The sequence below is a fragment of the Phodopus roborovskii genome, unplaced genomic scaffold (assembly GCF_943737965.1).
Source record: "Phodopus roborovskii unplaced genomic scaffold, PHOROB, whole genome shotgun sequence".
Classification (NCBI taxonomy): domain Eukaryota; kingdom Metazoa; phylum Chordata; class Mammalia; order Rodentia; family Cricetidae; genus Phodopus; species Phodopus roborovskii.
Genome location: NW_026126540.1, coordinates 7158311 through 7184042, shown reverse-complemented (window position 1 = coordinate 7184042; position 25732 = coordinate 7158311). Strand labels below are relative to the sequence as shown.

Below are 25732 nucleotides of genomic sequence, written 5' to 3'. Positions count from 1 at the left end.
CTGTTTTATGATTGAAATGCTAGCACATTTTCTATTTCTCTTTTGAGAAGAACCAAGTCAGGGGATATAGAGCTGGTTTATATAGGGTTTTGTTGCTATTGTTTTGCTTTGATTTTTCTAACTTAAGTACTTCAAAGCTAATTTCAATTGTAAGTAGACAAATTTACCTTCCCACCAACAGTATAAAAGTATTAATTTTTCCTCAGCTGGAGCTTGCTGGGCCCAGGCCAGATCTGCCTATCTGCACAGGAATATCTTGAGTCTCCAGGCCCCTGCCTGAGAAGAGACCACCTAGAGAGCTTGGACCATGCAGAGTTATAGACATCGAACTTCAGACACTCCTAAGACCACTGGGGGGGTGTATCATAGAGAGTGAGAGAAACCCAACCTGTACCTTCTTGAAGAAGTGAAGGGAAGGCAGTAATACAAGAAAGCACCTAACAATTGAAAGACAAGCATCAGACTCTAGGGACTCTACATCAAAGTAGATGAAGGAGAAGAGAACAACTTAAAATATATCTTCTTAAAAATGATAGAGGCCCACAAAGACACAAAGACAATGTGAGAAAATCCCTTAACGTAGTGGAAGAAAAGACGAACAAAAAATTGGAAGAAATGAGCAAATTCCTTAAAGAAAAAACAAAACAAAACAAAACAAACAAACAAAAAAACAACAACAACAACAAAAAAAAACAATTAAGCAGATGAAGGAAACAGTACAAGACTGGAAAACTGAAATAGAGACAATAAAGAAACCAAAAACTGAAGGACTGCTGGAAATAGAAAGACTGGGCAAATGATCAGGAACTACAGACACAAGCATAACCAACAGAATACAAGAGATGGAAGAGAGAATTTAAGGCACTGAAGAAAAACTAGAGGAAATAGATTCATCGACCAAAGAAAACCATAAATACAACAAATCCTTAACACAAAACATCCAAGAAATGTGGGACTCTGTGAAAAGGCCAAACCTAAGAATAATTGACATAGAGGAAGGCAAAGAAGCTCAAAGATGCATAACACATATTTAACAAAATTATTGAAGAAAACTTTCCCAATCTGAAGAAGGACATGCCCATGAAAGTACAAGAAGCATACAGAACACAAAATAGACTGGACCAAAGAAAAAAGACCAGTCGACACATAATAATCAAAGCACCTAACATACAGAATAAAGAAAGAATATTATGAGCAGTGAAGGAAAAAGGCCAGGTAACATATAAAGGTAGACATATCAAAATTATACCTGACTTCTCCATGGAAACCCTCAAGGCCAGAAGGTCCTGGATAGATGTTCTACATGTACTAAGAGTCCACAGATGACAACCCAAGGTACTATGTCAAGCAAGACTTTCTATCACTATAGATGGAGAAAAGAAGATATTTAATGACAAAGCCTGAATTTCACAATATGTATCTACAAATCCAGCCCTACAGAACGATCTGGAGGAAAACTTCAACCCAAGGAAGTTAACTATGCTCACAAAATATAGGCAATAGATAATCCCACTTCACCAGATCCCAGGGATAAAGCAGGGCAGATATTTTCACAATACAACTGCCAACAACAAAACTAAGACAAACAAGCATTAACAATCAATATGCCTTAGTTTCCACCAACATTAGTGGTATTAATTCATCTGTAAAAAGATACTGGCTAACAGAATGCATACGAAGACAGAATCTATCCTTCTGCTGCATACATGAAATACATCTAAGCTTCAAAGATAGATATTACCTCAGGGTAAATGGTATGGAAAAGATATTCCAATCAAATGGACCCAAGAAGCAAGCAGGTGTGGCTATCCTAATATCTAACAAATTAGACTTCAAACCAATATCAATCAAAATTGATGAAGACAGTCATTTAGTATCCATCACAGGAGAAATCTATCAGTACCAACTCTCAATCCTGTTTCTTTTACAAATATTTGCACCTTTGTCTTTGTAAAAGATACATTACTAAAACTAAAAGTTTACATAAAACCTCATACACTTATAGTGGGAGACTATAATTTCAATACTTCACACTCACTGCTAGACAGGAACACCAGTCAGAAACTTAACAAAGAAACAAAAGAACTAACAGAAGTTATGTCTCTACTAGGTTTACAAGACATATATACAACATTCCATCAAACACTAAGAATTACCTTCTTCTCTGCTCCACATGGAACCTTCTCTAAAATCGATCACATAGTAGGCAACATTAAAAAACCTCAACAGATAGAAAAGAATTTGTATAGTCCCCTGTACCTTATCAGACCACCATGCTTTAAATTTGGAATTCAACAACAACACAAACCGCAGGAACCCTACAAACCAATGGAAACTGAACAATGTGCAATTGCACAATACCTAGGTCAAAGAAGAAATAAAGAAAGAAATTAAGTACTTCGAAAAATTCAACGAGAATGAGGACACAACATAAATGAACTTATGTTTCACCTTGAAAGCAGTGTTACGAGGGAAGTTCATTGTACTAAGTGCAGATATGAAGAAAACAGAGGATCGTCGCATTAGAGAATTAATAGCACAACTGAAAGGCTTAGAAGAAAAAGAAGCAAACTCACCCCGGAGGAGTAGATGCCTGGAAAAATCAATTTGAAGGCTGAAATCAATAAAGTAGAAACCAGCAATACAATTAAAAAAAAAAAAATCAATGCAACAACAAAGAGTTTTTTTTTTTTTTTGAGAAAATGAACAAGATAGACAACCTTTATCCAAACTAACAAAAAGGCAGAGAGAGAGAGAGAGAGAAAGAGAGAAAGAGAGAAAGAGAGAGAGCATGCAATTTAATAAAATCAGAAATGAAAAGGGGGACATAACTTATGAACACTGAGGAAATCCAGACAATTTTGAGGTCATACTTTGAAACTCTGTACTGCACAAAATTGAAAATTCAAAGGAAATGGACAAATTTCTGGATAACTATCACTTACCAAATTTAAATCAGGAATAGACAACAACTTAAATTGAACTACAACCATTAAAAAAATAGAAGCAGTCATCAAAAGGCTTTGTACAAAAAAAAAAAAAAAAAAAAAAAAAAAAAATCCCAGATCCAGATGGCCTTCATTGCAGAATTCTACCAGAAATTCAAGGAAGAGGTAAAACCATAACTCCTCAAGATTGTGGTTTAATAAGGATCAGGATAAACAGATAGGCCAAATAAATGTTTATTCAGGGAGAAAACTTACAACCTAGACAGATGAACACCAGCATGTTCCACCAGATGCTCTCCTCTCCTTGTCCAGCCAGCAAGAGAGTATTCCCCGGCTCCTCCTCAGACCTTGTTCCACTGGTCACTTCTGCCCCTGGCTCCACCCCCAGTATGCATTGTCAGTGCCACAGAAAGAGACAAAGTGAATATCCAACTACACCTCAAATTGTTCCACACAATAGAAATAGAGTTCATTACCAAACTCTTTTTATGAGACCTCAATCGCCTTGATACCCAAACCTCACAAAGACACAACTAAGTAAGAAGTACAGACCAATATCCCTCATAAACATTGATGCAAAAATAGTCAATAAAATACTAGCAAAACAAATCCAAGAACACTTCAAAAAATCATCCATCATGACCAAGTAGGCTTCATCCATGGATTGCAGGGACAGTTTACATACGAAAATCTATCAACCATATAAACGAACTGAAAAACCACATGATCATCTCCCTAGATGCTGAAAAAGCCTTCGAAAAAATGCAAAACCCTTTCATGATATAGGTATTGGAGATATCAGGGATAACAGGAACATACCTAAACATAATAAAAGCAATATACAGTAAACCAACACCTAACATCAAACTGAATGGAAAGAAGTTTAAGGAGATTCCTCTAAAATCAGGAACAAGACAAGGCTGCCACCTCTCTCCATATCTCTTCAATATTGTACTAGAAGTTCTCGCTAAATCAATGAGACAACAAAAGGAGATCAAGGGCATACAAATTATAAAGGAAGAAGTCAAACTTTCTCTAATTGCTGATGATATGATAGTTTACATAAGCGACCTAAAACATTCTAACAGGGAATTCCTACACCTGATAAATACCTTCATCATAAGAGCAGGATACAAGATAAAGTCAAAAAAGTCAGTATCCTACTTTATTCAGACAACAAAGTGGCTGAGAAAGAAATCCGAGAATCATCACCCTTTACAATACCCACAAACAACATAAAGTATCTTGGGGTAATGCTTACCTAACAAGTGAAAGACCTATGTAATAAGAACTTTGTGTCTTTAAGAAAGAAATTAAAGATGATAGCAGAAAATGGAAAGATCTCCCATGCTCTTGGATAGGTAGGATAAACTTAGTAAAAATGGCAATATTGACAAAAGCAATGTACATATCCAATGCAATCCCCATGAAAATCCCAGGACAATTCTTCACTGACCTTGAAAGGATAATACCCAACTTTATATGGGAAAACAAAAGACCCAGGTTAGCCAAAACAACCCTGTACAATAAGTGATTTCATGAGGCATCACCATGCCTGACTTTAAGTTCTACTATAGAGCTATAGTCCTGAAAATAGCCAGGTATTGGCACAGAAATAGATAAGTAGATCAATGGAATTGAATCAAAAACCTTGATATTAAACCACACACCTACCAACACCTGCTTTTTGATAAAATTTAATAATATTCAATAGTAGGAGGAAAGCATCTTCAAAAAATGGTTCTGGCACAACTAGATGATGATGTGTAGAAGACTAGAAGACTGCAGATGGACATCTGTATATCACTATGAACAAAACTCAAGTTCAAATGGATCAAAGACCTCAACATAAATCCAGCCACACTGAACCTCTCAGAAGAGAATTGGAAGGAACCATTGAACAAATTGATATAGGAGACCTCTTCCTGAACATAACTCCAGTAGCATAGACACTGGGAACGACAATTAATAAATAGGACCTGCTCAAACTGAAAAGCTACTTTAAGGCAAATGAAAAGACCAAATGGCAGCCCACATACTTGGAAAAGATCATCACCAATCCTACATCTGACAAAGGGCTGATCTCCAAAATATACAAAGAACTCAAGAAACTAGACACCAAACCTCCAAATAAAGCTATTAAAAAATATAGGTACATAACTGAATAGAGACTTCTCAGTAATGAAATCCAAAATGGCTGAAAACACTTAAGAAAGTGCTCAACATCCTTAGCTATCAAGGAAATGCCATTCAAATCAATTCTGAGATAACATCTTACTCATGCCAGAATGGCTAAAATTAGAAACACAAATGATAACTTATGCTGGAGAGGATGTGGAGAAAGGTGAACACTCCTATACTGCTGGTGGGAGTGCAAACTTGTACAGACATTTTGGAAATCAATATGGTCTTTCCTCAGATAAATGGGAATCAGTCTACCACAGGACCTGACAATCCCCCTTAGGCATATACCCTCATTACCCACATCTATGCACAAATAAATGTGCTCCACGATGTTAAGAGAAGCATTGTTTGTAATAGAAGGAAACTGGAAGCAACCTAGATGCCCCTCATCTGAAAAATGGATAAAGAAGATGTGGCACATCTACACAATGGAATACTACTCTGCAGAAAAAGGAAAACAATGAAATCTGGAAATTACAGGCAAGTGGATGGAAATCGAGAAACCATCGTGAGTGAGGTAACATAGTCACAAAAAGAGGAACGTATGTAATCTCTCACAAATAGAGCAAAGGATCACCAGTCTATAATCACATCACCAGAGGAACTAGGATACCAGGAGGATTCTAAGGGATTCATATAAGGTCCCTCACAAAAGGGGAAGGGGACAAAATCTCCAGAGCACATTTGAAATGTGTGTGTGTGGGGGGGGAAAAGTGCAGAGGAAACTAGGAGAAAGGGAAGGAGGGTAGGTGAGGAAAGCACATGGGACTAGGAAGATTGAGTCAGAGGAGGAATACATGAGAGATGAGAGAAAGAGACAGAGAGAGAGAGAATGATGGGAGATGTCATTCTGTAAATGTTTCTCATGCTGGTTAATGAATAAAGCACTATTGGCCAATAGGAAAGGAAGATATGAGGGGCTAGGAGATAAGGAGGAAATAGGAAGTAGTAAGGAGGAATCAAGTTGGAGAATCTGGAGAGAATAGAACCACCAGCCATCTTTCGCTGGTAAGACCACGTGGAAATGCATAAAAAAGGGTTAATAATTAAGACACAGCTAACCAATAAGAAACTAGTAAAGAGCCAACAGAATTATATCTAATACAGAGTCCTGGTGTGTTAATTGAGGCTGGTGTGGCAGCGGGACAAGACCAGTGGTGGGAGGAAAAACCGTACAGTTTTCAAATGGTGCCCACATGGCTAATAAGGACTTACACTTAAAATTTAACAAAAGCTTAAAAAAGTGTTTTAGAAACAAAAGAACAGAGACAAGCAAGGTTTCTTGGTAACAGCGTTTTTCTCGGTTGGATTCTGATGTGCGAGAGTCAAGCAGATTGCCTGGCTCCTTTAAGAGAGGTTTCCTGATTCAGCATAAGCGGCAAAAAAACGCATGGCCTATAAGAAGCACTGCTAACAATTTATTGGTGTGTATGAGAGATGGCAATGGCAGCAACCACATCTCCAAGACAGCAGCATGCTTGCTGGATGGCAGCGCAGAGCATGGTGGTGGGCACAGCTTTCAGTGCTGGCAAAAAATTACCTGCTGCCATCTTTGGTAAACCACAGCAGGGACAAATATGACTTTCCTTTCAGCAATGTTGTTGTTTACCAGATAAAAGACTCATGGCCAGTAAAATATAAACATTTACATTAAAGGCAGACTCATATTATGAAAAACCTCTAAAGGTTTACATTGTGATTTAAAATATATGTAGACATGGAAAAAAAAATAAAATGGTTTTAAAAAGACAGAACAGCTGTGTGTGGTAGATCATGCCTTTAATCCCAGCACTCAGGAGACAGAGGAAGCAGATCTCTGTGATTCCAAGTAAACCTGGTATGCAGAGTAAATTCCAGGACAGATAAGAGTTACACAAAGAAACCCTGTCTCAAAAAAGTAAAAGAAACAGAGTAATAATAAAGCCATGTGAAGACAAAATCTCAGAGAGAATCTGGTTACTGTAAAGTGTTACACTGTCTGTGTATCTTTTGACTGCTGAGGAAATAACAACTGTTAAAACAAATGGTGCTGGATCAATCCAATTTATATATTTTAAAAATGATTTGACTCAGAAATTTAAGTTCAAGGACAAGTTACTGGGCAAAAGGATTTCTATTTTTGTTTCCACAGAAAATAAAAAGCTGTGGATTCCTTCCAGACTAATGTGGTTTGATCAAGACAGGCCACCTGAAACAGAGTCACTGGTGATCCAACATTCAAAACAGCTTGGACAAAGCCACCTCGCAGACTACAACCATGATTTCTGCGTCTTCTTAGGATCCACCATGACAGCGCCCTTTACCAGCGGGAAGTAGTTTGGAAAGAATGACGCCCAAATTCCCAAATATTGTTTATAAATGTTTGTTTTAATTTAAATGGACTTGGTTAAAAATGGTTAATGATCACAACCAATATCCTTTTAAAGGTAAAAAGGGAATTATGGTATAGATATGAATACTTTGTTTTGGAATGGATTTTCATTTATTGATACAATTTAAGGTCAATGTTGTGATATGAATATTTCGCTTCTTATTTAGGTATTGTGTATATATAGCTCATTTAAAAATGTAATTTATAATTTAGTACAGATTTTAGATAGTTACCTATAATAGTCAAAACTTATAGCTAGTTGAGTTAGGTTTTCTAGATATGCAGAGATGTATTTGAGATAGACAAGCAATCTTCAAACCTTTCAAAGACCTACAGAATATGGCATTTAAAATGGTTTAGGGTTTTTCTTGACAATGAGACATAATTGTTCCTGGCAACACCACCTGTGTCAGAAAGGAAGATGGACATTGAAGAAGCTCGTTATAGAGTTTGCTTCCAATATGGCAAGACTAGCCATTTGGACAAGATACTGCTCTTGTATGGACTGTTTGACTTTATGCTGTATAAACTGGACATGCAGGACCCACAGAAAAGTGACTGGTGATTCAAGATGGACATTGCTACAGAGTTCCTGCTTCATGGAAAAGTCTGTCAGACATTCTGCAGGACACAGAGGAAAGTGACTGACAAACTGACAATACAAGAAGACTGTTTAAAGTTCCTGCTTTGCTCAAGAGTCTGCTAGACACACTATGGTCTGTGGGCTGAAGATGGAAGATTACAAAAGAACTTCAGGTGACCAGGCAGTGAGTTGTCTCTGTCATTTCTAGAGTTTATATACTATACTTCTGTGGTCTGTGAGGGAGTTGAAGACAGATAGTTATGGTTATAGTTTCCCTTAGTATTAAAGATAAGTTACATAGACTTTAGACACAATGATAGGATAGACGATGGAATATTTTCTTCAAATCTTACTAAATGTTAATGGACTAAATATTGTTAACTGTGATTCTTATTTGTTAACTGTTGTGTTATATATTTTGCTATGTTAAGGATAAAACCCTTCTTTTTATTTAGACAGAAAAGAGGAGATGATGGGAGATGTCATTCTGTATATGTTTCTCATGCTGGTTAATGAATAAAGCACTGTTGGCCAATAGGAAAGGAAGATAGGAGGGGCTAGGAGATAAGGAGGAAATAGGAAGTAGTAAGGAGGAATCAAGTTGGAGAATCTGGAGAGAATAGAACCACCAGCCTTCTCTCGCTGGTAAGACCACGTGGAAATACATAGAAATGGGTTAATAATTAAGACAGAGCTAGACGATAAGTAACTAGTAACGGGCCAACAGAATTATATCTAATACAGAGTCTTGGTGTGTTAATTGGGACTGGCATGGTGACGGAATAAGACCAGGGGTGGGAGGAAAAACCGTACCCATTACGAGAGAGAGAGAGAGAGAGAGAGAGAGAGAGAGAGACAGAGAGAGAGAGAGAGAGAGAAAGCATAATAGAAGTAGCCATTATAGGTTTGAAGAGAAAACTGAACCTAGAGGACTGTCCAGAGACCTATAAAGTTGACCTCAAGTAAAAATCGGAACAACAGTGAAAAGGCTACCATAAATGTCCTTCCTTGATAATGAGATCAGTGACTAACTTATCCACCATCATGGAGCCCTCACCTAGTAGCTGATGGAAACAGAAGCAAAAACCCACAACTAAACATTGAGTGGAAGTGTAATCCAGATACAGAGAGGGAGGATAAGACCAGGTTGCAGAAACACATAGAGACAGCTGACCTGAACAAGGAGGAGCTGATGGACCCCCAGACTGATATCTGAGTATTCAGCATGGGACTGACTCAGACTCCATGAATATGGGTCTCAATTAGAATGCCTGAGCAGTCTAAGCAACCTCATTCTGAGGAACCAGGATGTATTCCTGGTGCATAAAAGGACTTTGCGAATATCCCATGGAGGGATATTCCCTTAACCTAGACACAGGAGAGAAGTCCTAGTCCCTACTTCCAATGACTTGATAGATTTAGATGACCCTCCTGGAGGGCATCACCCTACATGTGGAGTGGGGCGGGATGGGAGGGGAGGGTGGTCGGGGGGCGGAGGGCATGAGATGGTGGGAGAGAGGATAGGATGGAGGGAGGGTAAGGGAACAGGGATTGATATGTACAATAAAAATCAAAATAATATATTAATTAAAAGTACTAATTTTCAGCTACACTTATAGTCTTGCCATTATTTGTAGTTGGATATGTGATTTTTTTTTCTATAGCCAATTTGACTGAATGAGATAGAATTTAAGAGTAATTATCTTCTGCTTTTTCCATGATGGTTAAGGATATAATGTTCATATTTTCAGCATCACAATTACATTGGACTTCCATTTTATACCTTCTGCAATGACTATCATCAACCAAACACTACAACAAATTTTGACGAGAATATAGGCTTAGGGAAACAAACTTTTAGAAATCTTTGTTGGGAGTGTAAATTAGTCTTCACACTGTGGAAGTCAATAATGATATTTACCCAAAATTGAAAATAAGACTGCCATGGGATCACATTATACCACTCCAGAGATACCAAAAAGAAAAAAAAAAGGAACATATTTTATATTAGAGACAGTTGTAAACCTATAGCATGGGAAGGAGCCTAAGTACCTATGAAAACCTATGAAAGGATGGGTTTTTACAGATTGTGCTATGTGAACCAGTGGAGACTATTGGTTCGCAAAGAAAAAATTTTGTCATTTTCAGGAAGTTAGATGGAATTTTGGAGAATTGTTTTAAATGAATGCATAAAATCATATATGACTCATAGGAATGACCAGGGGCAGAAAGGCCATAGCAAAAGAGCAAGATGTGGTGAAAGGTTAATGAAGGGAAAATAATGAAGTTTTGTTACATACATGAATAAAACATTATAATCAAAGCACTCTTTTATATTATATTATATAATATATATATATTATATGTTAGTGAAATAATTACTGGGATTCAGTTATCATGACATTAAGGCTCATATTGTTAATGACACCATGATCCTAAGACTAGGTAAGTCCTAGGTTCTAGGGAAAGCCAACTATTATTATTCTGCTGAACTCCTAATGAATTAATGGAGTAGCCATAGATCAATGCATCACCTAAACCTCAAGAGAAGTTTCTTCTTGCAGTAGATGTTAACAAGCACAGAACCCCACAAAAGGACAATGTTAAGCACTCAGCACTAAATGGAATGTCTATAATCACAGCTCTGCCCTCAAATCTCAGGGATTTATAAGCTAGAAGAGGATGAGAGTTTGTGTGAGTCAGAGGTTTTGAATGACTCCAAGCAACATACATACCTACCTACCTACATACATACATACATACATGCATGCATGCATGCATGTATGTATGTATGTATGTATGTATGATGGACTGATACACATATGAATTTAGAGACTGTGACAGCACATGCAAGACCTGCACATGTTTAAGATTGATAAAATGATGTACCAAGAGGAGGGAGTGGATATAACAACTTAGGCATAAATGAAGAAGATATTTGCAATTGATACTAGCTTGATGTAATGAAGGTGGAATGACACATAATTTCCTACAATGGAGTAATACGTATATTAACAACAATTAGAGCAGGCCTCATGATCAGGTGTAGACAGATGATCATCACAAAATGTTCTTCACGTTTTTATGTGCTTTTTTTTGTTTTTCTGTCTTCCTTTTCTTACTTCTTTCCTTCCTCTTTTCCTTCCATTCTATCTTCCTTGCCTTTCTTTCTTTCATATTCAAACAACCTGAAATTAGGCAAGGGGAAATGTATCTTGAAGGAGCTAAAAGAGATGAAATAATGTAAACTTATTTTATGAAAATTTAAAAAAAACTATCAAAATAAGCAATAAAGTGATTGATGTTATAACTACATGAAATTTCTAATATACCCATATTTTCATGTTAAAATAAATATTACATAAGAATTTTAATTCCTGGTGAAGTCATATTTTTCCTCATAGATTTTTATATAAATACTAATAATGACTTTAAAAATTGTTTAATAAATTCCTGAGAAATCTGCCTTTTATACATGTTATAGAGTCCCCATTAACAGTGAACTAATCAGAAGGTGGCCTGTTTGTGCTTACCCATGCAAAGATCCAAATACTATGAATACAAAGTAGCAATGCTGTTTCCAAAGTTGAAATTTACTTAAACTACTTTTTAGCATTTCTTAATACACACATATGCACACATGTCTTACTTACATTTTATTGTCTTATTGTTTAATTTATATTCCATTTCAGGTTAGTTGGAGCTAGTTAATGAGAACTTGCAATGAAAAAATCAAAAATAAAACAAAAAAAAAAAAAAAAAAAAAAAAGGAAATGGCAAATGCAAATAAAACCAGACAGAAACCTCTTAACAAGCCCTTCAGAATTACAGACTGGTAAAATAAAGTGTATGTAATATAAATGTTTCCTTTCTAACCATATTTTCAGAGAAGATAATTAGGGCATTTATGTTGAGAATCCCCCATTGCAATTCTGTGACCTTTAATTAATTGATTATCTTTTTAACACATGTTTGTTGCTCAGGTAAAATAGTTTTAGCTCAGTTCATCACTTCTTTGTGAAAAAGGAAAACATATACCAAACCCCTTCATTGGAAGAATTAAAGTAATAGGCCCTTTATTTGAATAGCCCTGTTACTTAAAGCATTGGCTTTTATATGTATTAGCAGAGTAGAATAACTTAATTTTATGTATAGAAACATATTACACAAACCTCATCTAATTATGGATTTGTCTTTTTTTTCCCTTTTTTAATTTATATTTAAAACAAGATTGTTTTACATGTCAATCCCAGTTCCCAATCCATCCCATCCCCCCCTATTACCGCACCAAACCCCAGCCCATCCCCTTTCTGCTTTCCAGGGAGAGTGAGGAATTCCATGGGGAGTCTTCAAAGTCTGTCATATCATTTGGGGGAGGGTTTAGGCTAAGAAAGCATCCCTCCATGTAGGATTGGCCTGCAAAGTCCATTTGTATATACTAGGAATAAATACTGATCCATTACTAGTGGCCTAATAGACTGCCCAGTCCTCCTATCTAACACCCATAATCAGGGGGTCTGGATCAGTCCTATGCTGGTTTCCCAGCTATGAGACTGGGTTGCATTTGTGTTTTAAAGTATTAAAGGAAATCAGTACTAGAAGGAAAAACTTTTAAAAGTTGTATATGTTTTGTTAGAGGACAATCTGTTATATTGGTCTTTGTTAGCCTAAAGAATATCAAAATGAGAACCTTCAAGACTGAGATTAATCAAGGCATGCTCAGTCTCCACAGCTGTTTTCACTTGCACAGTGATTACAATAACGGCAAAAATAACCCCCCTACAGTTAAATAACTTGCCTAACTTGATAAGTACCAGTAAAAATTTGAATGAATTCAAGGTTATAGAATATATTTTTAGAAACTAAATTGTATTGATTAGGCTAAAATCTAAAGATAAACAATCAACCTCCCTTCTAAATAGAAAATAGAAGAGACATATAGCCTTTGATTTTCTTCTGAAGATTCTTTGTATTATGAATTACATAGTCTACAAATTCCATACATGAAGTTCTTTAGATAAGTTCATGTGTGCCTGGTTTCCAACTGAATTACTTTGTGACATTCAGTAAGAACCCTGGTGCACAAAAGGACCTTGCTAACACATCCCCCATGGAGGGATAAGTGCCCTAACCTAGAGACAGGAGAGAAGCCCTAGTCCCTACTTCGCATAACTTCTCAGATCTACATGACCCCAATTGGATGACATTCCCCTACATTTGGAATTGGGGTGGGGGGATGGGAGGGGAGGGTGGTTCAGGTACATGTGAGAGGGCAGAGAGGGTAAAAGGGAGGGGAGGAGGGAGGGAGGGAGAGGGAACTGAGATCGACATGTAAAATAATAAATTAAATTAAAAAAAAAAAAAAAAAAACCAAACGCTTTGACTCCAAAATTTAAGTTGAAGGACAAGTTACTGGGTAAAAGGATTTCTATTTTTGTTTCCACAGAAAATGAAAAGATGTGGATTCCTTCCAGACTAATGTGGTTTGATCAAGCCAGATCACCTGAAACAGAGTATGAGGTGATCCTACATTCAAAACAGCTGGACAAAGCAGCCTTACAGACTACAGCCAGGATTTCTGAATCTTCTTTGAATCCCCAATGACAGTGCCCCTTACCAGCAGGAAGTAGTTTGGAAAGAACGATGCCCAAATTTCCAAATATTGTCTATATTTGTTTTCATTTAAATGGACTTGGTTATATAAAATAAATAATTAAAAATGATTTTATCTCAGTAAAATGAGATATTTTATGACCATTTAAAATTAAATTTGTTCCTTGACATATTCACACAGGTGTATTATGTTTTCTGACCACCCATATCACTCACCATCTCCCACTTTCCTGCTACAACTGATTACACCGTCCCCTTTCTCACATCCATTGCTTTTGCTTTGTAATTTAGAGTACAATTAGGGTAATCTGTGTAGTGAGAGTTCAAAGCTGTCCATTGAATCTCACTGCCTTGTGAGCTCATAGTGGATTTATAAGTCAAGACAATGAATCGCCCTCTCCAAAAATCTTTTAGTTTGGACTTTTCCCTATTTCTGTTATTATTGCTTGGTTTTGTTAATAGAATACACCACTAATAAATGGATTAGCACAGTAGTGTAGATAGAAGTATGTCTCAGAAGACAACCTTGCTAAGAAAGTAGTAATATTTCAATATTACCCATGTATTATTTTAAATAAGTTTAGCATGAGAACTGCATCATTGGGGGGATATAAAGCCAAACTCCCAGAGTATTTGATAAGAATTTAGACTAATCACAGAAATGCTCTTCTGTTCGAACCCTATCTTGGTGAAATCTCTAGGACATGAGCCCACAAACTAAATTAATAATGTCATGAAATGGAGAAATAAGTATTAGAAAAAGTGAGTAAGCAATTGTTTCTTTTTTAATTTATTTTATATAACAAAGTCCATTTAAATGAAAACAAATATTTATAGACAATATTTGGGAATTTGGGCGTTGTTCTTTCCAAACTACTTCCCCCTGGTAAGAGGCGCTGTCATGGGGGATTCAAAGAAGATTCAGAAATCCTGGCTGTAGTCTGTAAGGCTGCTTTGTCCAGCTGTTTTGAATGTAGGATCACCTCTTACTCTGTTTCAGGCGGTCTGGCCTGATCAAACCACATTAGTCTGGAAGGAATCCACATCTTTTCCTTTTCTGTGGGAAAAAAAAAAATAGAAATCATTTTCCCCAGTAACTTGTCCTTGAACTTAAATTTTGGAGTCAAAGCATTTTTTTTATTTAATTTATTATTTTACATGTAGATCCCAGTTCCCTCTCCCTCCTTTCCTCTCTCCCTCCCTCCCTCCTTCCCTCCCTTTTACCCTCTCTGCCCTCTCATATGCACTCTAACCACCCTCCCCTCCCATCCCCCCACCCCAATTCCATATATACTGGAATGCCATCCAGTTTGGGTCATGTAGATATGACAGGTCATGTGAAGTAGGGACTAGAGCTTCTCTCCTGTCTCTAGATTAAGGCAGTTATCCCTCCATGGGGGATATGTTCGCAAAGTCCTTTTGTGCACAAGGGATACATCCTGGCTCCACTGTCTGAGGTCCCTTAGACTGCTCAGTCCTTCTGGCTGAGACCCATATTCAGGAGGGTCTGAGTCATTTCCATGCTGGCTTCCCAGCTATTAGTCTAGTGGCCCTTAGCTCCTCCTTGTTCAGGTAAGCTGTCTGTATGTGTTTCTGCCAAATGGTCTTGTCCTCTCCATCTGCATCTGGGTTCTAGTTCGACTCAGTGTTTATGTATGGGTGTTTGCTCCTGTTTCCAACAGGCATTAGTTGAGGGCTCCATGGATAAGTTAGTTGTTGATCTCACTCTCCGGGAAGGGCATTTATGATAGCCTTTCCACGGAAGCTCAAATTGTTAGTTGGTAGCAGTCTCTAGACCTTTCTTTGTGTTCAATTTTATCTTCATACCAATATTTGCTCCCTCTTTTATATTCTCTCTCTCTCTCTCTCTCTCTCTCTCTTTCCTGTCTTCTATTCCTAACTAGGATCAATCTTCCTGGTTGCACATGTTTTCCTTTCCTCCCCCTTGTTTTCTCCTACTTCTCTCTCTCTCATATAAAGTCCCTTACAGAATTGGGAAGAGACAAGTCCCCCCAGAGCTCAGGGGAAGTGGGGGGGCAGCGAATGGTGAATGGAGAGAGAAGCAATTGTTTCATTTTATACTGAGTTCTATATAAGAGTACTGATAGTATTAAAATTTTGAGGGCATGATAGTAAAGAAATCAATTATCAATTGACATACTCACTATCAAAAGAGGGAACACTACACATTTATGTTTTGGTTCATGTTTTCTTTCTTTTTTTCTTTTTTTACTTTTTTTCTGCAAATGATCTAGTCTCAACCAAGAGTAACTTTTATCTTTTCATCTACACACTTTGTTTGATAACAGCATAAACTTTAAAATATTTCTAGGTTCTGGCTACTACAAATAATGCTTCCATGAACATAGTTGAACAAATAAATGGCATTGTGATATATGTGTGCAACCTATGTGTGTATACCCTGGAGTGGTATTGCTGGGGCATGATTTAAACTGATTTCCAGTTTTCTGAGTAACTGCCATACTGATTTCCAAAGAGTCTGTACAAGTTTGTACTGCTGCCAGCAATACAGGAGTGTTTCCTTTACTCCACATCCTCTCCAGAAAAAAAAAAAAAAAACTGTAATCTGAAAGTTATAAGGTGGTTTCTCAGTGTTGTTTTGATTTGTATTTATCTGAGGAGTAAGGATCCTGAGCAATTCTTTAAGTATCTTTTAGACATTTGAAATCCTTTTGTTAAGAATTCTCCTGCTTAGATCATATCCCATTTTAAAAATGGATTATTTGGTATTTGGATGTCTTCTTGCTTGAGTTCTTTATTTATTTGGAGGTCATATCTCTGTCATATGCAGGGTTGGTGGAGATCATCTCCCATTCTGTTGACTGTCATTTTTTTCTTATTGACCTAATCCTTTGCCTCAAAGAAAGCCCTGTGTTTCATAAGGGCCCAATTATTAATTGTTGTTTTTAGTGTCTTTGTTACTGGCATTATATTCATCAGATTAACTTTTAGCCATGAAATGAGATGATACCCTGGAAAAAGGAAAGGAAAGGTATTATCATTGTATAAATACTATGACAGGTGCTGGTAGCACATGTCTTTAATCCCAGCACTTGGGGGGGCAGGGAGCAAGCTTTCTCTGTGAGTTTGAGGCCAGCCTGGTCTATAGAGCTAGTTCCAGGACAGGATCCAAAGAAACACAGAGTATCCTCATCCTGAAAAATCAAATCAAAACAAAACAAAGAGTATAAATACTTAGAACCAAATGTTCCTAAAACAGAATTGAATTCATCAAGTTACTATGCATACATAAAAACATGAATAATAATCTCTGCTAAGAGACTTAAGTTTGCAGCTTATAAGAAGTAATACCAATTATGTTTTTACTTCTGAATATTGTTTGTAACTATCTTTAAAGTCTATATAAGTAAATAAGATAAAGAAATAACAAAACTTCTGAGTTCCTGAATTATTCTGAATGAAGAAGACAAAGGCATCTGCTGAGTGTTTGGTGAGAGTGCAGATAATGCAGCAAGGTCAATAAAACTGCTGCCTTTTACTTAAAAAAAATTTAATAATGTATTTTTAAAGAGGTGTAAAATGATTTGGCTCTTTAATTTATGCAAATTCCCATTTGATGAGATGTTCATTGTGACAGAAAATACAACATCTTAAATCAATACAATACTTACTATATGTCCTGGACAGAATTTATTGTGAGAAATAAAATCAATAATTTTCTGTATTATTTGACTACAGGAAGATTTAAAGGTCTTACAATTAATTGATTAAAGTTCTTCTTTTCATCAACCCTATTCAAAAACAAACAGTAAACATTTATTTGTTTTAAATGTCTCAGGCAGGTATGTCTGCTGCAAAAAACATACTAAATACACACAGAGCAAAATAGACATTAGTTTCTTGGTCGCTGTGAGAAATCAGTCCATTAGTTTAGATTCAGTGTGTAGTGAGTATAAGGGTTCTAGAGCACATAGAAACCGTCACATGTCCCTAACCCAAATCCAGAATCTTGTGAATGAAAATTTGAGGTTTTTTTTGTTTTGCTTTAAGAAATTTAACTGGAAAACAAACTAACCTCTGAGGTTAGCCATAGATTGCCAAAAGGAAATGAACTCAATGACATTTTGGGGAGATTCCTTTAATCTTAAAGTTGTGTTAAGCCTTACTTTTTCGTTTTTTTTTTTTTTTTCAATTTTATCCTTTTTATTTATTAATTTTCACCTTTTAATATTTTTAGTATAAATTAATACCTACTCTTTGAGTATCTTCCTCAGTTATTATTACTACTATTATTTATTTATTTATTTATTTCTGATATGTTGGTCATCATTATGGCCATGTAAAGAAAAAATAGGACATTTAAGAATTCAGCCTGGAGAAACCCATAGAAAGTTCTTACCTGAACAAGGGGGGAGCTCAAGGACTCCATTCTGATAGCTGGGAAACCAGCATAGGCTCGACCCAGACCCCATGAATGAGGGTGTTAGTTAGGAGGACTGGTAAGTCTATGGGGCCTCTGGTAATGGATCAGTAGTTATCCCTAGTATACAAATGGATTTTGGGAGCCCATTCCACATAGAGGGATAATCTCTCAGCCTAGACACATGGGGGAGGGCCTGGTCCCTGTTCTACATAGTATGACAGATTCCAAAGACTCCCCATGGAAGTCCCCATCTTCCCTGGTGATGGGATGAGGGTTGGTGGGAGGTACAGGAGAGGACTGGAGAGTGAGGGAACTAGTATTGCTATGTAAAACAAGCTTGTTTCAAATTTAAATTTAAAACAATTATTTAAATAAAACGTATTCCACCTATGGACATTGCAGTGCTGGCACACACATGTAAACACAGCTCTTAGGAGGCAGAGACAGCCAACCTGGTCTACAAAGTAAGTTCCAGGATAGATTTCAAAATTACAGAGAAACCCTTTCTAGAAAATCCAATAAAAAAAAAAGAGAGAAAACAGAATTTATCCTGTTGGTAGAGTTATGCTGTTTTTGGTACTGCACTTGAAAATAGTTGATTTTTCCTGAAATACTGCTGTAGTTCTATGACATCAGGTTAATAGGAAAACAGTGAGTCTAGGTTTCTAGTGCTTCCTGCTTTGTGCCTTTATATTTAATTGCCCATTGTCTTCATCACCTTCCTCCTTGCCAGGTACGTGCTCCCAAAGCCAACAATAGCTGAGTATGAACATATGTGCACATTTTACATTGGACAATAAGCCTACATAAATATGAATTAAATAAACTGAACATCTTTGTGGATTATTGAATTTCAGGTATTTTTGTATTAAATACAGAGTAATATGAATAATATGAATGAATAAAGTTTTCTATTAAAGTAAATTTATTTTTACTTAAAACCAAATTCATGAGTTATAAGTAATAGGATAAAAATAATTATTTACTGAATTAGAACTGTGATGAAGGCAAAAATCATATCTGAAGTACAAAATGAAATTGATAGGTTTGCAATAGACAGGAAATCTTTCCTTTGTTTCTGTAATGCTGAACATCACCTCCTAGTCTTCTTAATCATTGCCTATCTCTGGCACATTAGTTACACAACAATAGTTACAACTTTGTCCACTATGTCTGTAGTTCAACACTTCTTACCCTACTCATTGTGGTATTTGACCACCATAAAAAAACTTCATTTTCTTCTTATCAAAATCAGCCTCAAGAACTATCCTTTATCTGATTTTTTTTTACAAGTTTTCTGTAAATAACAAAGTCTGCTGCAACTCTATTTTTGTAATTTGTTGAAGATGTTAAAATATTAGTTAATGTAAACAAAAAAGTATCTGCTTGTTTTTAATTAATTAAAATTTACTTCACATAAAATGTCCCTAGGTCACAAAAATATTGTTAAGCACACAGGTGACTTCTTGAATCAGGTTTTCTCTTAAACATGCTTTTCAAATATGACATATAATCAAAATACACTACTTTCTCCCTTGAACTTCACCAAGATGTATCTTTATTACTACGTTATTCAAGATTCCTTCAAAGTCTACAAAACTAGGGTAAAATATGCAGGGTCTGGGGACTCTATGTTGCAGGAGAACGAATGGTTCTGACAACCCAGGAAGTGAGTTGTGAATGTCCATCCATGCCTTGTGAATACCCACTTACCTTTCTTCATCATGGTCCTTATGAGCACTAAAATTTTTGTTTTTGTGTGAAATCTGAGTTAAACCCTGTGCCTCCCCATCTTTTTTCTTCCTTTACATTTACTTATTTGTTTTAAATTTACAAGTATCTTATTAATAATTATATGCCTATTACAAATAAAATTGCATTCATTTTGTTTTTTTGATTATGTCACTCCTATTAATGCAAAATGATTTATCTGCTAGCAGAAATTCATCAGAATGTGAAACTTAAATAAGTATAAATTTCACTTGATTAAAAACTGTGATCTGACATGACCTAAAATCATTTGATGTGTTTTTGCTTTTTGTGTGTGACATAATGAGTTAAATTACAGTTATTTGCATGAACACTAGAGAAAGTGCATTTACTAGAGCATATATTTTATGTTGTCATTCTAATAATTTTGAAAAGACATATTAAAAATTCAAGGAATCAAAATCAGGAATTTAAACAAAATAATTAATGTGGCCAATTTAATGTAAAGGTTATTATAATGATTAAACTTCGTAAATATAACATAAGGAAATTATTTGCATAGAAATCTGTGAAGTGAAATATATGTAGGAAGCATGTAAAATATATTAAAGGTTTTTAGTTGGTTATGGACATTAGTTGATTTATTTTTTTCCTATATTTCTCTGTAATAACTGTTATTCATTCCAAGAACCAGCACAGAAACTTCCACAAGGGAGTTTTCTAGGTGATGAAAAAGTATCTAAGTCTCTAAAAATACAATTCTAGACAACTTATCATAATAACTATCCAACTCAAGTACATTTTTGGCATCTTTGTACAGAAATTGACTTGCATTATTTAGTGATGCACCAAGGATGTCTCACACCTGAAACAATTTGGCTAAAGGACAATGCCCAGTCCATTAGGGATTTGATAATGGCTTAGGCAAGCAAAACTTACATTATTCTATTATCTGCATTTTAATGTATACTTGTCATTTAGTTACTAATATGATTTTTTTAAAAAAGGCTAATTACAACATCTAAAGTAATGTCAACTGAATTTCATCATTCTGTTCTATTTGCTTCATCAAACAATATCAAGATTAAACAGATATTCCTCATTCCATGTTCTTCAGAATATATTTGAGTATTTACTGAAAAAAAAAAAAAAACAAAAAAACAAAAAACAGACACACACTCACACATACCCAGGAGATTTTCATCCTTCATAGGAAACACCTAATGCATTGTAATATGCTACAGCTGAATCAGCATTAAATTTTGACCTTGGGAAAGACAACACCAAAACTAAACTTTATTATGGTGATTCAAAATTATAAGGAAGCATAATACTTCTAGACTTATTTATTATTCAGTCATTTACTTATTTACTTTGCTCTGGTGCCTGCAATGATACACATGTGGAAGATGGTACAGAGTTGCAGAATATTGATGAAGAAAATATGATATAACCTTTCAAAGAATAAAAAAAATGAACATTTCTAATATATTAGTTCATTCTTTTGAAAATATAAATACATTCACATTCACATGTATTTATTGCATATGTGCTTGTGTGTAACTCTTTTTTGTGTGTTCATGTATTCATGGATGTACATGCACATGTTCATGTGTACACAGAAGCATAGAGCATATCCTCCACAATTCTTCCAAAGATTCTTTTTTAACAAATTAAGTAAGAGCTAACTAAGTAGGATTTCTCAGAGACATACATGTTTTCTTCTCTTTGGGATTTGGATTACAAACATGAATTTACATGTTTACTTTGTATTTCAAGTAGTTTCAGGGGATCAATGTCAGGTAATCAAGTTTGATTGCAAGATAAATGACTTTATTAATGAAGCATCTCATTTTTCCCACAAATAATTTTTGACATTCATTTTATACATTAATTACATAAGGCATCTATCAGTGGTCTTACTTGGTTATAGAAATTATATTCTATACTAGTGACATTCCAAGAAAGGTAGACACCCACATATAACAATGATATTAGTGATATGTGATTAACTAAGAAATTTTTGATTGAAATTGAAACATGTTCCATGAAAGATAGTACATATTTGTGACTGTAAAGCTTGTCAAAAGCCCATATTTCAGAATATCTCAGGCACAAAAGGAGAGTTTTCTAATAATAATTCCCTAAGTGCACATGGAGTCTAACTGACTAATAATACATGCCTGTTTTCCCATTAACTGTTTTACCTTTAGTCAGAAAAACAAAACCTTTCCACCACTTATGAGTAACAGCTAAAGCAAAAAACAAAACTGGACAAAAGTTAAGAATGAATTACTGCTGAGTGTTCTACATAACCTGGACACCTATAACTTTTCCAAGGCCAAGAAAACATTGTAGAAATGGACATGGGGAGAAATGTAAAGGGCTGAGAATGGGGAGGAATTGTATTAAGTGATCTCTACTTGCTATGATGGACAACGTACAATCATGAACATACAGAAACTGTGGCTATCTACACAAATCCTGTTCATAATAGGTAAAAACACAGAAAAAGACAAATAATCTCCATGGATATTAGTTGGGAAATGTGGGTCATCAAAATTGTGAGAGTGATAAGGGAGGGTAATGTTCCATGACTATATTATATATGTGTATAAAACTGTCAAATAAAAATGTTTTGCAATGTGAATAATCCTCATTCCATTAATTTATTAAGGTTATTCTCTGTGACTATCTGTAATAGCATTCCTTGAAACTTTTGAAATTTTCTTTTTTTGTGATAAATAGGAAAAGAAAAACAACTTAAGTTGAAAATTCATTTTAACTAAGGGTTCTATGTAGCTATCATTCAGGAAGTTGAGGCAAGAACTCAGTGCAGGAATATAAGAGAAGGAACTGAAGTAGAGACTCTGGAGAAGTATATATATATATATGTATATATATATATATATATATATATATAGTTTATTATAAATCATCTTATATCAATCTAGTTACCTCTCCCTTCCATCCTCCCATTTCCCTCACCTATCGCCCATCCTATCCCCTATCCACTATCCAGGCAGGGTGAGGCCTTTCATGAGATATCATCAAAATCTGTCAAGTTATTTGGGGTAGGGCCTGTGTATCTAGGCTGAAACTGTATTTCTCCATTGGGAATGGGCTCCCAAAGCACATTCATTCCCTAGAGATACATCTCAGTTCCACTTCCAGAGGACCAAACCCTGCCCCCGCCCAGCCAACTGACACCCACGCTCAGAGTCTCTGTTTTGGTCCTATATGGCTTCCCCAGCTGTCAGACTATGGTCCATAATTTCCCACATGGTCAGATCAGAAGTTTCTGTGGGTTTTTCAATCAAGGTTTTTATCCCTTTGTTTGTTACTCCTCCCTCTCTGAAACTGTATTTCAGGAGTTTGGCTCAATGCTTGGTTATGGATCTCAGTTTCTGTTTTCATCAGCTACTAGAGGAAGGCTCTAGGGAGAAGTGCTTCTTACCAGCTTGCTACTCATGGATTGCTCAGTATCCACCATTAACCAGTGGTGGAAACACCCATAATCAACATGGGTCTTCAATATCCATCATTAAAATCAAGAAAATGTACCACATATTAGTGTGTGTGTGTGTGTGTGTGTGTGTGTGTGTGTGTGTATGTGTGTGTGTGTCTGTGTTTGTATTAGCTTTAGTGAGAAATAATTTTGTGGTGTAATGGTTAATTCATAGAATACATTTATTATCTATCTATCTATCATCTACCTATCTGTCTATCATCTATTGCGTGTGTCCACTCTAAGCTGAATTTTAAACTCTTATTTACTAACATATTTTGCTAAAGATACTCTATGGAGTAGAAAAGAATATCAATAATTAGAATTTGTTCAGTAATATTAATTTACTGTAATAAGTGTTCACATTTAAGATATATACCTTAATTATAGAGTAGATATATCCTATAAATAAAAGGTTTTCATTGTTTATATTAGTGTAATACCCAAAGAAGATAAAGGTATTATCACTGTCATTAAGAAATATATACAATTATGTGTAAATAAAATGTAAGGCAAAAGTAATAAAAAGATATAATTTTCAACATTAGATGAATTTCTTTAAAATAAAAAGATAACTAAACATCAAAAAATTTTCTTTGGAATTCTAATCATTTGAAACTCAATGTGTCTTCTTTATTCACAATTCTATTAGATATCAGTCCTTTGAATGACATAGTCCTGAATGATAAGCGATGAATATCTACAAGACTGATTGATATCTCCTTTTTCACACAATGTCTACTGCGCTAACACAGACCATCAATCTTTTCTCAGTTTTCCTTGAGAAGGGTTCAAGAAAAGCTTTTCTCTTTCAAAAGTAAAACTCCCATTTGAATTCTTTCTTGTCATAGATACATTGAGAGAATGGAACTGTGAACACTACTTGATTAGATCTGTTGGTTCAGTCTTTGCTGAGCCTCTCAGGAATTCTCAAAGAGTAGATTGAAAAGGGAAATGAATATAGCATGCTTTTATTAATACAATGCTTTGCTAAAGTGTAAAAGGTAGTAGATAAAAAGTCACAGTTTAAGTTATTAAATGATAAAAGCCACTGATGTTTATATATTTTAATTAATTCAAGCAGACTATAATAGTGTATTCTAGTCTTTGCACTGAGGCTTTCAGAATTTGGACACTTTCAATTCAAAATATCTCTATGTTGATTTTGAAGTCTTAGTTTTGTTAGTTTAATATGCATCCTTTCTTAACAATTGTAAGTTCTTTGGAGGTATAGAGAAACCCCTGAATATTTGTCAATGTACATATTATACTAACAAAAGCCATATATTCTTTTTGACAAGGGGGATATGTCCCTAGGATATCTGTGTCTAGGGATTGACCATATTTTGCCCAGGAGAAATTCAAACTTCTGTGAATTCCTTCATGATGTTCCTTCAATGTCTTTATATACCAGTTAGTGTTCCATAGAATACAAATACATTTTAGGTTTGGAAGAATCTGGCAAATTAATTCACAATGTATGCCTTGTATTCTTTTTTTATTTCACAGAATGTTTGAATTAAGGAGAGAAGTAAACATATAAAATTATTATATATATATATATATATATATATATATATATATATATATTTTAAACTCTTGGTCACATGATAATATATATAATACATAGAAACAGAACAACAAGAACTGGATGATGTATGCATTCAGAGCATCATAAGGAAGACACATACCATTCACCAAGCATCAGTTATAACATATTTTAATGGTTAGTTCTTTATAATCTAGTGCCTAGAATCATTTCTTACACAGCCGTTGGTATTATTAATGAGTGTGGTGACTTATTATTTATGATTTATTAAAACTTGCCTGAGGATTTAGAAAACAAATTCAGCTACAAGCCATAAAATCCAGGACACACCTTTCAGCCCAGCAGTCAGAATTTAGAAGGTATTATTATACACCTTTAATCGTAGAACTTTGGATTAAGAGGTAGATGGATCTCTGTGAGTGCAAGGCTACCCAGATCTACACAGGATTGATCCAGTTCTAAAGTGAAACAGCTCACATAAAGATGATCTCAGCACCTGGGATCACACACCTGTTATCTCAGAATTAGGGAGGTATACAAGACAGGAGCAAGGTCTTAGTATCTAAAATCCATTCTAGCCACATTGAGGATAGGAGGGATTCATTCTCCAGCTACATTGAGGATAGGAAGACATTCAGTCTCAGGATTTTCCAGGCAAGCTGAGGAGAGACAGCAGGATAAGCTTATCCATCCCGAGGCCTGTTAGTTTGCTTTTCTGATCTTCAGCTTGATATTTGAATCTGAATATCTGTCTGTCGGTCTTTTATTTCTCATTTAACAAATGAAAAATTTTAAACTAGTCAATTTGAATCCACTTTGAATTTTGTTCAGCAATGTTTTTATGTATATGGGACGATTCAC

At 35.4% G+C, this 25732-nt stretch overlaps 1 pseudogene; it reads right to left on the bottom strand.

The window, feature by feature from the left end:
- The window catches only part of LOC127232899 (glyceraldehyde-3-phosphate dehydrogenase-like), a 60052-nt pseudogene extending 40222 nt beyond the window's left edge, over window positions 1-19830 (bottom strand).
- Window positions 19831-25732: the final 5902 nt, after the last annotated feature.